This window comes from Peromyscus maniculatus, chromosome 5 (assembly GCF_049852395.1).
Source record: "Peromyscus maniculatus bairdii isolate BWxNUB_F1_BW_parent chromosome 5, HU_Pman_BW_mat_3.1, whole genome shotgun sequence".
In the NCBI taxonomy this organism is placed as follows: domain Eukaryota; kingdom Metazoa; phylum Chordata; class Mammalia; order Rodentia; family Cricetidae; genus Peromyscus; species Peromyscus maniculatus.
Genome location: NC_134856.1, coordinates 80,172,446 through 80,190,774, shown reverse-complemented (window position 1 = coordinate 80,190,774; position 18,329 = coordinate 80,172,446). Strand labels below are relative to the sequence as shown.

At 43.4% G+C, this 18,329-nt stretch overlaps 1 protein-coding gene across 4 annotated transcripts in view; it reads right to left on the bottom strand.

The window, feature by feature from the left end:
- Frmd4a (FERM domain containing 4A) overlaps positions 1-18,329 on the bottom strand; it is a 749,198-nt gene that overhangs the window by 506,724 nt on the left and 224,145 nt on the right. The gene's annotated exons all lie outside the window — the stretch shown is intronic.

The window sequence follows — 18,329 nt, the reverse complement described above, 5'->3', positions numbered from 1 at the left end:
CTCCAAAGCTGATGGCATTTTAATCATCTGGCACTTTCATACAAAATATCTTAGCGACTCCATCCTTTTCTCTCCTTCTGTGACAGTGAGCAGGGTCATTCAGGAGTCAGAAGGTATGGAACAAGGACACTGTTTACACTGGGCGACTCTATTGGGATTAACACACTTGCAAGCTTCTTAATTTGCTCTAGTTAAAGATGGCTTTCTTTAATTGTTTTTAAAAAGGCTTGTGGAGAACTGTTCCTTTAAGCCCGGCAAAAATAGGGTGGTGGAGTTAGAGCAGGTTTTAATCTATTTACAATCTAAGTTCTTAAACTGTGTGAATCTCAGCCCAGCCACTGAGGCTGCATGGTCTGGCCTAGAAAAAGACCAGTGGGAAAGGGGAGTCAGTGAGCAGGTATTCTTCTCACATAGGGGTTTGACTTTTGGAAACATCTGTCTAGGTTTCAATGATGTTCAGCCAATCAGCTCAATGAACAAGCTGGGACACATTGTTGAGCTGGTATAACCTATTTTAAACAGTAAACAGCCCTAAAATCTGGGTGTGGTGGCATGCACTGACAATCCCAGTGCTGGGAGGAAGGAGGCAGGAGGAGCCCTGGATCTTGCCGGTCAGCCAGCCTAGCGTACCGGGTGAGTACCAGACCAATGAGAGACAATGTCTCAAAGAACAAGGTGGGCATCTAAGGAATGACTCCAGAAGTTGTCCTCTGGCTTCCACATATGTGCATATGTAAACACAAATACACGCTAATGTATGCCCTCTCACACACATGTAACCATCCCCCCCATATACACCCATGTATACCTAAAACAATGGACAGTCTATAGTGGTATCCTTCATACCTCAAAAAGGGAACCATACTATGAAGTTTAATCTAGATTATGTCAGATAGTCTAAAGCCAGTTCCTTATGTGTATCCCAAGCTGGCCCACAACTCACAGCAATTCTTCTGCCTCAGTCCAAGGGTTGAGGGTTGGGATTACAAGTAGGTGCCGCCACACCTAACTGATGTTCAAACCGAGTGCCTCTCTAGGGTAAGTGCTGACCATGAATGGAGCTATGTCACTTGGTGCTAGAGTCACAGTCCAACTATTGACACAGGAATGACATCTTCATTATTCCTTTCCCCTCCTGGCCTCCCCTGGAAGAGGTGGGATGGTCACACTGTAAATCTAGCATACAGCTATAGAACTACAGTGAAAGTGTCAGCCCAAAATCTCACAAGCAAAGGCGTGACAACTATTCATGATTCCTCAGGCTGTCCCAGCACACGTTCCTCTTCTAGTGTGCTTATGACATTTCTGTTCTGTTCTGTGGCAACCCAATGTGTATGTCAGGCCCTTCCCTTAATAAGACTGCTGGTGTACAATGATAAATAGAGCCATGATCCACGATGTTTCCCACCCCTCCACATGCTGGCAAAGGTCGCCTAGCAACTGTTGTTATGGGCAACACTAGCGTGTTTAGTTCAATTCAGTGGCAACATCTTTGGTCTCTTGAAGAAGGTTCAAGTTTATGCCCTAGAGAACAGGAGCCCTGTCACAAACCAGAGAGCTTATAATCTCATTACGACTTGCTTAAGATTTCACTGTTACTATTAAATAATACTGCTCACTGAGTAAGAGCAAAATGCCAGCTCCTGAAACTATCACACCTTCAACACAGGCAGTGGGATAAGGGTCCACATCTGGTTTCTATTACAAGGTTACACCTTGGCCTCATTTCCTTCTCTACTTAATATTCACAACACTGACTTCAAAAATGATTTCCAAACTATGAAGCTTGTTGCAAGAAGAAAAAGCCAAATGGAGTGGAGGGGGGCATGAAGGGAAAAATCCTTTATTAAGCCCCTGCTGGGATACTTCCCTCTTTAATGCACTTGAAAAAAAAAATCCTGGACCATTTTGCATTCAGATGCATCAACAGAACTGTGTGGAAAATGCCTGTGTTGGTGGATTACACCACCCCCTACTGATTGATCCTCTTAATGGCTCCACATTTTGCAAAGACAGCAGTTGCCTCGGTTTGGTGAGCTATTAATTCAGCCTCCATCCTTCCCTGTTGCTGTAATGAGAGCAGAGTATCTCCCACCAAAATTCTGTGCTTTCAAGCTACATGGCAGCACAGCTCTATAAAAGAACCCACATTAAAAATGACCCGTAAGATAACATAATAAAACAGCCCAGCTAATGTGAAATTTCATTTCATGTCACCATATCTATAAAATAGCCACTCGGTCCCCATTCACAGAAGAAATGGAATAGAGTGAAGGCCAAGCAAAAACCAGCTTTGACCCAAGCTATTTCTAAAAACACAGTAGCAACTTGGCTGGAACATGGCAGTTAGGTCCATACATGCACTGCCTCAGTTTCTCTGTATTCCAAAGAAATAGAAGTTGGTAAAGGGAAATAGATTTGTATGTAGTTTTGCCAAATGGGGAGAGAAAAGTCTAATTCCTTCCCTGTGGTAGCCATGGCCACTTTACACTTCACAGGAAGCCGTGAGGCAAAGCCAGAACACATGCAGTTTCCCTGTGAGACAGGATGGCCTCCCTGGGGGCCAGTCAACAGGCCTGTTTGTGGTGATATATTGTGTACCCTAATAAAATTTTCCCAAAGATCAGAGAACAGAACAAGTCACTAGAAACATAGAGGCCAGGCAGTGGTGGCACACACCTTTAATCTCAGTATTCGGGAAGCACACACGCTTTTAATCACTAGGAAGAAAGTAATATGACTAGGCAGAGAAAGGTATATAAGGCGTGAGGAGACAGAAACTAAAGCCTTTTTGGCTGGAGGCTTTTTGGCTGGACACCTTTCAGCTGAGGACTCAGAGGCATTAAGTCAGAGGATTCCTGGAGTTGGTAAGATGAGATGTGGCAGTGGCTTGTTCCTTTGTCTCTCTGATCTTTTAGCATTTACCCCCAATATCTGGCTCCGGGTTTTTTTGTTTGTTTGTTTGTTTAATTAAAAGACCATTTAGCAATTTGTGTTACACCTGTTCTGTTTTTCGTTTTTGTTTTTTTTTTTTTTTTGTTGTTGTTGTTGTTTTTGTTTTTTTTTTTAAGCCCTATAGAGGAATATGGGGCTGTGGGATTTGAGATCCTCACTGATGGGGGCCTGTCAGAGATCTTGATCCCCAGGTTCACTCCCTGGATAGGTGGAGAGTTGAGACTTCTCTACTTGGTCTTTGGAAGTCAGTTTTCAACTTCAAGACCTGCAAGCCTACTAAACCCAAGTGTGAAAAAGTCTGACAGCTGAAGGGAGGAGACCGGTCTCTTGCGAGAGTATCTTATCTCCTGCCAGGGCTTCAACATGGTTCCGGAACTATCTGAAGTAGCTACTAGAATCTTCCTGCTCAAGTCATCTTTCAGAAAACCTTAGATTCTGGTAAAGCTAATTATTCAACAATAATTAAGAATTTTTTCTTTGGTATAAGACACATTTCATCAGAAGTTTATGCTTACATCTTGATGTAAAATCATAGTCATCTTCTAGCCACATATGATGGTGCACATCTTAGTCTCGGTTACCTGAGGAGCTGAGGCAGGAGGCTCACTCAAATTCATGGATTCAAGAGAAGCCTGGGTACCATCAGAAGACTCTGACTTGAACTGCTAGTCATATAATCACAGAAAGTCATCCAGGTTGTACTCCTTTCTCACAACCAGTAAAAGCCAGGGACCGAGACAGAAGGGCTTTGATTATTGTGAAAAAGAATGAGAATTGACTTGTACTTCTGATCCAGGGTAGAGACATGACTTTGTTAGTAGCCCAAAAGATCTTAAGATTACTATCTAGCCAGAGGCTTTCTGGGAGAGAATAAAGACACATCATTACCCCTCTCTCTCAAGAATTAATCAAAATGAGCCTGTCAATCACTTGTCAATACATAAAAACACCCCTAAGGAATCTGATCTAGGGAGTTTAAGAAACAATATAGGAACTGGGGATATAGCTCAGTAAAAAAGTCTCATGCAGAGACAGGCAGAACTCAGTGGCCAGCCAGCCTAATCTAATTAGTGAGTTCCAGACCAGTGAGAAACTGTCTCAAAAATCAAGGTGTTCATATGGCTCCAAAGAAACAATACCTGAAGTTGACCTCTGGCCTCCATACATATGTGCACAAGTACACATACACATCCAAAATATTATAAAACTTACCTAAAATGTAGGTTGATAAATGGTCCCTTTTGGCCATCGTCTACTCTCATCCCTTGAAAATGTGTTCTACATATTGCCTTTGTCCACCATCCACTCTCACTTCTCAAGAGTATATTCTACATAATGGTCTCTATGGCCATTGTCCATTCTCATCTCTTGAGAGCATGCTCTACGTGATGGTCTGCTTGGCCCTTGTCCACTCTTATTCCTCAAGAGTGTACTCTACAGCGCACCCTCTCTGGCTACTGTCTACTCTCATTCCTCAAGAGTGTATTCTACATAGCACCCTCTCTGGCTACTGTCCACTCTCATTCCTCAAGAGTGTACTCTACAGCGCACCCTCTCTGGCTACTGTCCACTCTTATTCCTCAAGAGTGTACTCTACATAGCACTCTCTCTGGCTACTGTCCGCTCTCATTCCTTGAGAGTGTTCTCTGCACTGGTCCCTTTGGTCCTTACCCATTCTCTTAAGAGTGCCCCACATTACCCTGGGAAAAATTCCATGTATTTTTCTATAGCATTCTCGGTGTGTAATGACTCTCTCAATGGACACCAATGAACTAGGAAACCAAGGAGAGGTCAGAGTGAGATCCTGGTAGCAAAGTAACAACAAAAATGAACAAAATGAACAAGCCCCAAATCTTCAGTTTTTGGAAGTCAGTACATGGTTTGAAGACATCAGAAGATTCAGATCAGTGTCTTCAAAATTTATATAACTTACACTCATGTTACTTTATTAGCCAATACAGAATTTCATAGTGATTCTAATCCTCTTCTACCACCTTTTGGAAAGGGGTTTAGTTTCTTTAAAAACAAAACAAAAAACTAAATGGGAATTGAACAGAGATACTGTTAGAGTAATAGTAAAGGTCTATTAAGGGAAAACTTCTAGTCAAGAGAATAGAATCTCTGGCTGTATTAAAGGCCTAACATTCCAATTGGTTCAAGTTAATCACCTGGCCAAGAGACCACCCCTAGGGAGGTGGACTCACCCTAAGCTGTGCTTAAAAAGGTAGGTGGAATAATTATTCCTTTAACAAGATACTGTACCTTTCCTTCTCAGAATTCCCACCCACCAGCATAGATCATGAAAATGGCCCCTATAAGCTCATTGGGAGTGGCATTATTAGGAGGTGTTGCCCTGCTGGAGTAGGTGTGGCCTTGTTGGAGGAAGTGAGCCACTGAGGGTAGGCTTTGAGGTTTCAGAAGCTTAAGTCGGGCCCAGTGGCTCACGCTCTCTTCCTGCTGCCTGAGATCCAGATGTAGAACTCTCAGCTCCTTCTCCAGCACTGTGTCTGCCTGCATGCTGCCATGCTTCCCCCCATGATGACAATGGACTAAACCTCTGAACCTGTAAGCCAACCCCAATCAAACATTTTTCTTTATAAGAATCACTGTGGTCACGGTGTCTCTTCACAGCAGCTGAAACCATAAGAAAGATGGAAGTTCCTATGTAAACTGTGCTGATACAAGATTTGGCTTCCTCTTTCTCTTTTGTTCTGTCTCTTTAAGATGCTAGCTAAAACCTAAACACGCTTTCTCTGTTGCTTTGGGCTTCCCTGTGCTTTCCCCAAAGCCTCCCTCCCTGCCATGTGGTGGGCCTCCGTGTGGGTATTCAAATAGCATGAATTTTTTTCTTTTCTCCTCCTTTTGCCTACTCTGGGCAGCTAATGAGATTTACAGGCTGCCTGCCCTGGAGGTTTTTCTTTTTTAAAATTTAATTAAATTTTTAAAAAGAAAAATTTAATAAAATTTTAAATTTTATTTCAATTACATTCTAGAGCTTCCATTTCAGTCAATTCTTAAATTATTTTATTAATGAGACTAAGAACCTCAAGATGAGATTCCGATTTCCTTGAATTCTGGTAACAATATGGTCAGGGAAAAAATGACAAAAGCAAACAGAAAATGGTATTAATCGTTCGTCTCTTCCTGGGAGGACAGAAGTGTGGCACTCAGCGGACCCAAGACCACCCTTGGGAGGTGTTATGGTTTGGATGTATAGTGTCCCACATAGGCTCACGTGTTTGAACATACAGTCCTCAGCTAGTGAGGCTGTTTGGCAACATGATGAAAACTTTTGGACAAGAAGCTTGAATTGCAGAAGTTGGACTAGCATTTTAAGGTTAAATGCCAACTGACTTCACTGCCTGCCTAAGCTTTCTGCTTCCTGTTGGGCTCCATAGAACAAGAAAATGCCATACATTGCCAACATGGTGTTCTCAGCATGGTGTTCCTCTGGTCTGAAGTATTCTAATTTCCTGAGCCTAAATAAAGCACTGCTTCCCATAAGTTGATTCTGCCAGGTACTCAGCAATGGCAAAGGAGAACTAATGTATTCGAAGTGACAGGAGTTAGGGAGGGATAGACCATTTCATCCTTAGGGTATCTTTTGTTTTCCTAAACATCGGTCACATGGGGCTGCCATGCTTGGAGGGCTAAGCATCCAGGTAGTAGGTGATCTGGAGTGTTGATGCCATTTTCTTAGTACTAAGGACAGTCATCCTACACTAGTGGCTATCAAACCAGGGAAGAACTTACTGCTGTTGTCTCCACACCCAGTTCTCAGAGTGTCTGTACCTGGTGCCACAGGTTAAGCACACAAACATAAGAGAGCAGAACCTTCTCAAACTTGAGATTCAAAGAGGTAGAAAAGGTCTCCATTTCAAAAATGAAAGGGATGGACAATAGTGGGAGCATAGATATGAATTCCAAGGATAAGATAGTTGTGGCCGCCAGTATCTCCTGGAGGGTGGAGAGGGGTGGGTGGGCTTCGAAACATTAGGTTCTAAACTCCCCCACATGTTCCCTTTCCCCTGGTAGCATAAAGTCAGAAATACCCAGCTTACCTACAAGTCAGATGCTAACTGAAATTAAAAGAATTCCTCAAATTAATTTTAGTCTTGTAATTGTCTATGGGACTGCATCTCTATATTAGATCTTGCAGACATTCCTTACTTGTCATTGCTAAGGATCTTGGACAAATTCAGTGATAGATAGCCTGTAGGTACAGGTAGTATATTAGTGGTAATAAGAAATGACAAAAGCCTAATAAAGGCATATAAAGGATAACTTCTGCATCCTCATGTTCTTTTTAAGGATTTAAAGTATAACCTATGCCTCTAGCCATGACCTCCGGAGAAAATTACAAAGTAAAACAAGGAGGAGGGAGCAATAAATGCCAAATTAAGCCATGATCAATGGGACACAAGAGAGACTCTGTCCTTTGCACAAATAATGTGAAACAGGGCCACAAGTACTCTCCCACTCTTCTTAAACAGGGCAGGCAAGGAGATAAACATCAAAGGGATGCAGCTGGTCAATTGGAGAGTGATACAGCCACTATAGAAAACAGCACAGAAGCCCCTCAAAAAATTAAATAGAATGACTACATAATATATCTGATGGCTAACCTTCATTTTCAACTTGAATGGGTTGAGAATCAACATGGAAACATACCTATGGATGTGTGTGTGTGTGTGTGTGTGTGTGTGTGTGTGTGTGTGTGAAGATGTTTCTAGAAATGTTTAACCAAAGAGGGAAAACCCACCCTGATTCATCCTTTTCTGCTTCTTGACTATGAACACAATATGGCCAACTGCCTCCACCAATATGGCCAGCTCCTGCCACCATGCCTTCCCCACCCTGATGGACTGTGTCCCTATGAACTGTGAGCCAAGACAAACCCTCCATTTATTCAGTGCTTGAGATGGTGGCTCTTCTATCACAATGAGGAGTCATGGGCAGACTTATGGCACAAGATGTAAATAATTATACCATCTTATGAAGATAAAGAGTCACTTGTTATTACAGTATACCCTAGCCTATTTTTACTATAAAATAAAACTGTATACTGAGCTACCTTATGTATATAATCTATAATCTTGTGATGACTCTGTAAAGAGACAGCATATGCCTTTTGTTTTTTCAGATGGAGCAATTGCATCCTAAAAATTACTCAAGGGGATAGGGAGATGACTGAGGGGGTAAAGTGCTGGCCTTGCAAGTGCGAGAATCTGAGTTTAGATACCCAGCTCCCATATTGTACTGGTTATTTTTAACTGTCAACTTGGCACAACCTAAAATCATCTGGGGAGAGAGAGTCTTTAAGAGGAATTATCTAGATCAGTTAGCCTGTGGGCATATATGTAGGGGACTGTCTTGAATTATACAGGAGAGGAGAAAACCAGCTGAGAGCAAGCAAAGATCCAAACATATATTCACTTTCTGCCCTTGACTATGCATGTGATACTTATGCTCTTGCCTTGACTTCCCCACAATAAGGAATTGCAACATGGAATGGTAAGTCAAATATAAACCCAACAGTTTATATATGTAGGAGTCGGGCAGAAGATGAGCAGATCCAAGGGGCTCTCAAGCCCAGTCAGTCTAGTCAAAACTATGAGCTCCAGGTTCTGTGAAAGACTGTGTCTCAAGGAATAAAGTAAGCAATGATCAATGGAGACATTTGATTGTGATCTCTTGCCTCCATATCCACAAACCTGGGTAGGCATACCCTCATATACTCATACCCCTAAACAACGCTTAAAAAAAATTACTCAGGAGAACAGCACTTATGAGCAAATGTCAGCACACCAGATTTCAAAACCTACATTCTTATGATACAGCAGTCCCTTTATTATTTGTGTTTAGTCTGAACATGAACACTTACTTTGAATTACTGTCTATCACCTCTGAGTTTCCTCCACAAGGAAGAGAAGATGGAGGCTCTGTCTCTCCTTATCCACCTCTAGACAGTCTTTGCAGAAGAACAATCTCATTGGGTAAGCAGAGATCTTCTGAGTGCAGACAGCCCCTGAGAACAGAATCTGCACGAAGGCATCCCTTGCAGCACCCACCCTGTCAGATGTGGGGAGCACGGGCACCCTAACATGCATCTTTGTCATAAGATTGCTCACAAATGCTGCACAGCTAGAGCCTAAGCCAGAGCACAGAGGATCTGTGAGCTCACGTTCCATCCTGAGATTCCCAGAGTGGCATCTTGGAGTGGTAGATACCGGAGGTAGAGGACAGTCTGTTGAGTCCCAGTTGTAGGTCAGCACAGGGAAAAGGCATGGGTGCTGGAGAGAGCCTGGGTTCATCAGAAAGGACCAGCTCTGAGGCAGGTGATCTTTCATCTACTTCAGTCTTCTCATAAGTTGAATGGTGATAATGTCTACCTCAAGGGATTCACGTGTGGAAGAAATGAGTTCATACCTATAATATGCAGGATGTATGTTTGGGGGTAACTTGTAGACTCAGAATTCTGGCATAAAAAAATGAGAACCCAGCCACCATCAGAGAAGATACAGCAGATGGAAAGAAACACAGAGACCCACAGGCAGACATTATGGAGAGAGAGAGAGAGAGAGAGAGAGAGAGAGAGAGAGAGAGAGAGAGAGAGAGAGAGAGACCGACTTGGAACATTTAGCCCTAAATGAGATGTCTTCACCAATTCCCTCCCCTCAGGGCTCAGGGAACCCCAAGGAAGAGGAGGCAGAAAGAGTGTAAGAGCCAGAGGGGATGGAGGACACTAAGGAAACAAGGCCCTCTAAACAACAGGATCTATATGCATACGAACTCACAGAGACTGAGGCAACAAGCACAGGGCCTGCATGGGTCTGCACCAGGTCCTCTGTGTATATGTTGTGCTTTCCAGTTTTGTTTTTGTAGGATAACAGCTGGGTCTCTAATTCCTGTGCCTCCTCTTAGGCTCTTTTCCTTCTGCTCCTTCCTTCCTTCCTTCCTTCCTTCCTTCCTTCCTTCCTTCCTTCCTTCCTTCCTTCCTTCCTTCCTTCCTCCCTCCCTCCCTCCCTCCCTCCCTCCCTCTCTCTCTCTCTCTCTCTCTCTCTCTCTCTCTCTCTCTCTCTCTCTCTCTGTCTCTCTCTCTGTCTCTCTCCTTCCTTCCTTCCTTTCTTTAGTCCAACACTAATGTGTTAGTTTTTGTTTTATCTTATAATACTTTGTTTTTTATTATCCCCTAGAAGCCTGTTTGCTTTCTAATGAGAGACAGAAAGGGTGTGGAGCCAGATGGGAGGGGAGGTGGGCAGGAACTGGGAGGAGTAGAGGGAGGAGAAACCATAATCAGTTTATATTATGTGAGAAAAAAATCTATTTTCAACAAAAGGAAAACAAAACAAAAATAATAATAAACGAGAACCTCTCAGAAACTTGAGCCTTGGGATGGGCTGAATTACGGTTCCCTGAAAACCGACACACTGAAGTTCTAACTCCTGGTACTTCTGGGTATAGTTGTCTTGAGATGACAAGGTAAGTATGTAATTGAGTAAAATAAAGTCACTGGAAGGGCTCTAATGCAATAAGACTGAAGTCTATAAAAACAGGAAATCAAGACACAGACAAACACAGGATGACCCTGAGCCTACAACCACCTGCAAGCCACAGAAGGAACAACCCGGGTGTCTGGTGTTCAGCACTATGAGAAAGTACATTTCTGCTTTCTAAGCCACCAGTCTGAGGTGCTTTGCTATGGCAGCCTGAGCAAACTAATACCCAGACCCATGGTTGCCATCAGATAAAAGGACTTTAGCTATACCATCTTATCCATAGAGCCAGACTAGCCCCAGGGCTATTTGATCCGTTATTAGAAGGGGCTCCCAGAAGACTCAGGGGATTCCAGGTCCAGCATGAACCTCGAGAGAAGTCCTTATCAACATTTGATTTCTTGAGTCACCTAAGTCTTCTCAGGTCTAAGGAGGGAACTAGATCGTCCATGCATGAGTGTTATAGAGCTAGAGGCAAACCAATTTATCAGGGTGAAACGTCTTATCATAACTAAACACAAAGCCTAATTTTCTAACCACAAGGGAATACTTTTTGAGATCTAGTATAGATCCAAGAAGTGCGGTTCAAAGCAACTAAGAAAACACACCTACACATACCCACATACACATACACCTGCATACATGCACACACACACACACACACACACACACACACACACACACACACACACACACACACACCCTTCATGTGCTTGATTCAATGAGCTTTAAGTAGCTAAATTACTTGGCCAAACACAAAGTACACTGGACAAATGGGTTTGACACCATTTTTTAGTAGACACTGTGGTACTCGAAACCAGAGAGGGAGGCAAGGACTGTCTTCAAAGGACTAACACCTTAGAGGAGAATGGCTTTGCCCCAAGTGGTAGCTAGACTATGTAGCAGACAGCAAGACAAGGGTGTCAGGCACAAAGGCAGGAAGAGGGAGGAGACTGTGGTCAACCTGGAAAGCTTCCAGAGAGCAGGGACAGCTGTGCGGGTACAGCTGTGCAGAACGGGCAGATGCTTGCTAAAGGCACTGGGTGGCCCTTAGAGTTGTCAGACTCCAGGTGAGTCTTCCTCAAGAGAAGGATGTCGTCAAGGAGGATTGTTCCACTCTGAACACGGGTGGAATACATGGGCTCAGTTACACTAGTGTGTTTACCCAGGCTGAGCGCCATGCAAACAGCTGGCTCAGACCAACCCTGCCCACCTTCGAACACAGATATAAACTGCCGGCCACACAGGGGGTCCAGTTAACCAAAGAGCCCAGGAACGGGGTGGTGGAATGCAGTCACCCCACTTTCTTCCTGGATAAGTCAGTTTCTCCTTTGCGTGGCTGGAGGCATCTTAGTTCAGCTCAGCTCTGCTCCACGTGGTCTCTCATAAGCTGTACAACTGAACAACTGGACTGGAGCCTCAGGCCCTGGGATGCAAACGTTTACAGTGACAAGCTGAAAACACAGCTCTTGGTGTCCGTCCAAGGAAATAAGATGATATTAAATTCTTGACATTTCCTTTTTCTGCTGAAATAGGTAGTTAACAAGGATATGGAGCTTATCTCTCTCCCTGCTCTCCTCTGTCTCTCTGTCTCTGTCTTTGTCTCTCTCTCCCTCCCTCACTTCCTCTCTCCCTCCTCCCCTCCCCTCCCTGCCAAGTCAGTTTTCCGTTCTGTAGAGCAAAGATTCATGTGTTGCAAACTGGAGAAGAAAGCAGATACGAAAGACTCATTTCTTCAGCCTGGTGCATTAAGTAGCCAACTTTCAGTTAAGGAGTGAGGAGAAGCCTCTCAGGTAAGGGACCTGATTTACACATTGGCAGTCTCAGCCTTGGGTGGAGTCTCAGTCCCAACTCTTTACTTACATTTGTTCTGAAGAAATAAAATATCTTTCTTTTTGAGACATGGTATCACGTAATCCAGGCTGACCTCAAAATTTCTATGTTGCTGAAGATGACCCTGAACTCCTGGTCCTCTGTCCCTACTTTTGAATGTTGAGATTATAGGCACGCACCACCATGCACAGTTTATGTGGTGCTGGGGATTGAAGGAAGGGCTCATGCATGCTAGGTAAGTTGTTCACCAACTAAGCCATAGCCTCAGTCTATTTTGTTTCTGCCCCTCTCTCCTGAAACCTTCACACTGTCTCTACCCTTGGGACCTCAGTGGATATTACCTGCTATTTTCCAACTACTGTCCAGTTCCCCATAAAACAGGATTTATCATTAATTGAGTACCTGATGTGTGCTACACAGAGTACAAAGAACCACATAAACATCCCATTTTATTGTCACACAACATCATGAGTTAGGGAACTCATAAATCTGTGCATATGGGGAGAGCCATCATACCCAATGAGAAGATCCCTCAATAAAACTTTTATCTAGCTGATTTATATACACCTAGGGATGTAGATAAAATAAATATGACTTAGAAAATTCATTTTATCAATTCAGTTGCACATGCATATTTAAAATCATATACTCTAAATAATGCATTCAAGTAAAGATATTGCTTTTCCAGTCTTACATATCATTACATAATTTTATTCATAAATTGCGTGAATTATCTCTAGGGCCAATTTTTGAGTCATTCAGTTCCATTTTTCCAGGGCACATTATCTTCATTTCCATCTCAATTGTTTGAGATATGGCACTCTGTCACTGGAAATTTTATGCCAAGAGGTGAGTAAATATGCATTCATCCAGCATCAGGACACTTGTCTTGTTTATTCGAGACATACTGTATATTTATGAGCTCTTCAATATAACCATTGACCTTATTGCCTTTTATTTATTTGGTTGGTTGGTTTGGATTGGCTTGATTTTCTGAGACAGAGCCTCATTATCTAAACTAGGTTGGCCTCAAACTTGCAATCTTTTTGCCTTAGTCTTTCTGGTATTTTGACTCCAGGCCAAAGCCATTACATTTGGCTACCATATTGCCCTTTAAAGGAATCTTTAGGAGGCTTGCTTGCAATAGTATCTAATATATGCATTCATTCACACAGGCACATTCCTAGAAATAACAGCCATAAAATGTGTTTGGCTGATTTTTCTCCTATGCATTTACTGATTATTTCAGGAAGCATTAGAAGGAATCCTGAAGATGCATTGATTGAAGCCTCTTTTGGTCAATGTGTGTCCCTTAAGCAATGCCATGGACATTAGTCAAGGTTCTCTCAAGGACCACAGCTGATAGAATGAATATCTATTAAAAGGAAATTTATTAGATTACCTATGGTCTGGACATTCCCACAATGGCTGTCTTTACAACAGAACAGCTGAGATCTGGGCAGTTGGTCTGTCTGTGGAGCTGGATGCCTCAGCAGCCCCTATCTAATGCTTGCAGGATTCCTGAAGAGTCACAAGTCTTTGGTCCAAGTTGATAGGCCAAAGAAACTGGGTTCTAAGTTCTGTGGTCAGCAAATGACGGCAGCAATAGCAGCAGAAGCAGCAACGAAGTAGATGCACTCACAAGTAAGACGTCAAAACAAGCAGGTGAAGGCTATAGCTTTTCTCATGAGCCTCCTCATATCTGGACTGCTACGGGGAGGTCCCACCCACTTTTGGGGAGGACTTTCCTGCTCAGTGAATCCTTCCTGGAAATACCCTTACAGATCTACCCTAGAGTGTGCCTCTTAGTTGATTCCAGATCCACTCAGGCTGACGATTAAGATTAAACACAGCACCATGCTTTTTCAGATTACGGTAATTGAAACAGCATCTGCAGATCTTGAGGTATGTGTGAGGACTCCAGCATTTGCTAGGGACTTCTTTTCTAAGGGGTGATCTTGGCAGAACTAAGTGGATGTACAGCTCCAACTTAGGGGAGACTGTCAACTCATTTACAGATCATGCAGCCAGCATTTGGACTTAAGGTGACCCCCGCCAAGATCAAAAGCTAGAGAGCAATGGTTGGGACTGGCAGCTAGGACATCTTAAATAATGAACCACAACTTATAGTACTCATAGAGTGGCCCAGTGACCACTGGGCAGCCAAATCCTTTTCCAGAACATTCTAACTAGTCTCAGCATTGATTATAATGTTAACACCAACATGACCGAGAAAGTTCACTTACACGGATGTCCCTAAAGGAAGTTATAAAATATGTGTTAAATGATTTAGCATATATGTAGTCATATTTTCATTTTACAAAGGTTAAAATCTTAGAAACACATTCAACAACCATGATGGGTGCCTGGCCTCAAACTAAGATACCTGTATGCACTAGACTACTCAGAAACTATGCAAAGTATTCATGAAATTAAAACTAGAGAAATGAGAGCTTGTACAGTGTGATTCTATTTTTAATTCAAGTTTTTTTTTTTTTTTTGATTTTTCGAGACAGGGTTTCTCTGTGTAGTTTTGCGCCTTTCCTGGGACTCACTTGGTAGCCCAGGCTGGCCTTGAACTCACAGAGATCCGCCTGCCTCTGCCTCCCGAGTGCTGGGATTAAAGGCGTGCGCCACCACCGCCCGGCTTTAATTCAAGTTTTATGTGCATACATGTGGTGTGTGTGTGTGTGTGTGTGTGTGTGTGTGTGTGTGTGTGTGTGTGTGTGTGTTGGCCTGCTCTTCCTTTGCTTTTGATGCAGGTGCACATGCATATGTAGGTATGTATGCTTATGTGTGTGTGTGCACATGGAGGCAGAAGCAAATATTGGGTGTCTTCCACACTGACTCTCCACCTTGCTTTTTTGAGACAGGGTCTCTCACTGAACCTAGAACTCACTGATTAGCGACCCTGGCTGTCAGAGAACCCTAGTGATCCTCCTGTGTCCTCTTTCTCCACAGTGCTAGGATTACAGATATGTACCGCCATGTCTGGATTTTACACAGATGCTCAAGATTCAAATTCAGGTCCTCACGCTTGTACAGTAGGTACTTCAGCAACTGAGCCATCTGCCCAGCTCTAATTTTATTTATACTTTGTACATATGTTCAAAAGACTAGTGGGAAGCACCTTGACATATTGATTTGGTTAATTTCTGGACATAGAATTAAGTGATTGTTTTCTTTGCTTTTTTTCTGTTACTTGAGCCTCTCTCTCTCTCTCTCTCTCTCTCTCTCTCTCTCTCTCTCTCTCTCTCTCTCACACACACACACACACACACACAGAGAGAGAGAGAGAGAGAGAGAGAGAGAGAGAGAGAGAGAGAGAGAGAGAGAGAGAGAGAGAGAGAGAGCTCTTCAAGTAGTGATTCCAACAGTGAAAACTCAGGGGCAAAGAAAGCAGCAGAGATGAAGAATAAATGCCTGGCAGGAACTGGGGTCCTCTTTTCTAAGGTGCTGCCCTTCTCCCTTTTACAAAGGTGGTGTCCTGTGAAAGGGTTTTCCAATTAAGGAGAAAGGATTAAGGCTGTAATCCTGGGGAGTTATCAAGTCCACAATCTGCTTGTGTGCTCTATTACAACCACCCAGGTGTAACAGTCTGTAATGTAGAGCCAGCTAACTGTGCAAGCCACTCGGCCATATGTCAGACCTCTGCCAGGTCCAAAACTCAAGCAAGCTCTCCTAGACATTTGCCAGTTCTCTTTAGCCTAGTCGCTGGCCTCAAGGCCACGCTAGGTGGGGAGTAATGGTCTTAGCAAAAATAATACATTCTCTACCCTCTGGGTGTCCCCAAGTCCATCAGAGGTAGGCTGATAAAGACATGACCCAGTGAGCAGGAAGGGAATGACATTCATTCAGGGAGGCCCAGATGTCACAGGGATCACCTGCAGGTCTTTGTTAGCAATGTCAGCACGCACAGTGCTCATAATAATGGACCTGAGAAGGTATTATGAGGCTACTTGTATTTATGGCCAAGGAGAAGCAAAGATGTCTCTTAGAAAGTCCCTGCTACATACACTGGTCACGTGATTTTTAACTTACACTTAAGAACTGGCCTTTTTTTGAGAGACGGTGGTGTCCAAAGGAAAAAATTGGAAATAATCACAGGGGCTGATAAGTCTTCAACTCTCCAACAGGCAGCTTCTAAGATGTTCCCCACCTCCTGCATTTAGTCCCACACACAATCCCTTCTCTTCCGGAGTGGGCGGGGCTGCTGACATTTTTCTGATGAATAAAGGGATGGTGTGATGGTCCATTTTGATGGGCTTTAGAATTGCCATGGAAACAAACATCTAGGCATGTCTGTGAGAGAGTTCCTAGATTGGGTTGACTAAGGTGGGAAGAACCACCCTAAATGTGGGCAGTAACATTCCATGGGCTGGAATCCTTGGGGGGGGGGGGAGGAAGCGAGCTGAAGCAGCACTCATTCCCTCTGCTTCCTGACTGTGGATGTGATGTGACCAGCTGTCTCACACTCCTGCCACCATGACTCTCCTGCTATGACAGACTATGAGCCCAATAAACCCCATTCCTTACGTTGCTATTGACAGATATTTTTGTCATAGCAAGAAGAAAAGCAACTCATATAGATGGGGTGTCAATTCAGAGCCTCAGTTACAAAAGATGAGCCTTCTCTCTTACACATGATCCTTCCATCATAGAGAGAAGCTGCATGGGGAAGCCAGCTGCTCGGTCTTGACACACAACTCCATGCGAGGTCACCTGCCAGCAATCCTGTGAATGAACTTGTCAGTGAGGCCACCAGCCACCAGCTCCACTGTGGTCTTATGAGAAAGCCTGGGTCAGAAGCACCCAGCTTAGCAGCACTCAAATTCTGACTCACAGAGACCTGAGTATTAGAGGTTTGTTGTCTTAGATACGAAGTTGGAAGTTGACATATTGTACAGAAACGAAAAAAAAAAGACTATGAATGAAAACGTTCAAAGGAGCTCCAGGTAGCTTCGAGGAGTCCACATCCCAGCTCCAAAACGGACTACTGTGAAAGTAGAGGTAGGCTTTCAGTCTCTCTGAACTGCCATTCTGGGTTTGACAAGGGGAATAATCTAGCACCCAAGTTTATAATATGAAGATCAAAGTGTGTGTGTACGTAGAAGCACATATAGGTAACATCTGTTTATTTGTGTGTATATAAACAGTGCTTGGCAAGGAGTAAAATTAACCACCTGATTATTATGATGATGGTTATATTAGGATACTAGAAAAGAGCCTGCCATTGTACATTGTGGTTTCTCATTTTTCAATTTTTAGATTTGTTTTCTATCACGTGTATGAATATCTTGCCTGCATATATGTCTGTGCACCATGTATGTTCCTGGTGCCCTCAGAGGCCATAAGGGGACATTTGACCCTCTGGAACTAGAATTACAGATGGTTATGAGTGCTGTGTGGGTGCTGTCAACTAAACCCAGGATCTCTGTGAGAGAAGCAAGTGCGCTTACCTGCTGAGCCAACCCCCTGCCTCGCAGCCTCTAATGTTTCGATGTTCTTTGAACAGTTTCAGACTTGTGCCAATGTCAAGAACAGAAGTGTCTGAAGTGCTCCCATCCTGATCTCTCTGACACCCCTGTTTGGGCACAGCTGCTTCAACTTCATCTGTGTGTCCCTGTTTCCTTCTCAGATCACTTTAGAGCTCAACACATCCGGAAGATTTCCTCAAATAAAGTTTCCTCACATAATGGAAAAAAATCATGAACATGGGGCTGGCAAGATGGCTCAGTGGGGAAAGGTGCTTGCCGCCAAGTCTGACCTCCTGGTTCAGTCCCCAGGCCCACATCTCTACATGGTGGAAGAAAAGAACTACACACACACACACACACACACACACACACACACACACACACACACACACACACACACTCTGAATAAATCAAAGTAGTAAATTTTTTTTAAAAAGGAAAAAAGTCATGAAATAAACATTAAAGTCATATTATATATTCTCCACATCTCGAGACTTTGTCAACCTCCCTAACAGTCCTTTCACAAAAGAGAATTCAAAATGATCACCTGCTGCATTCAGGTTTTCCC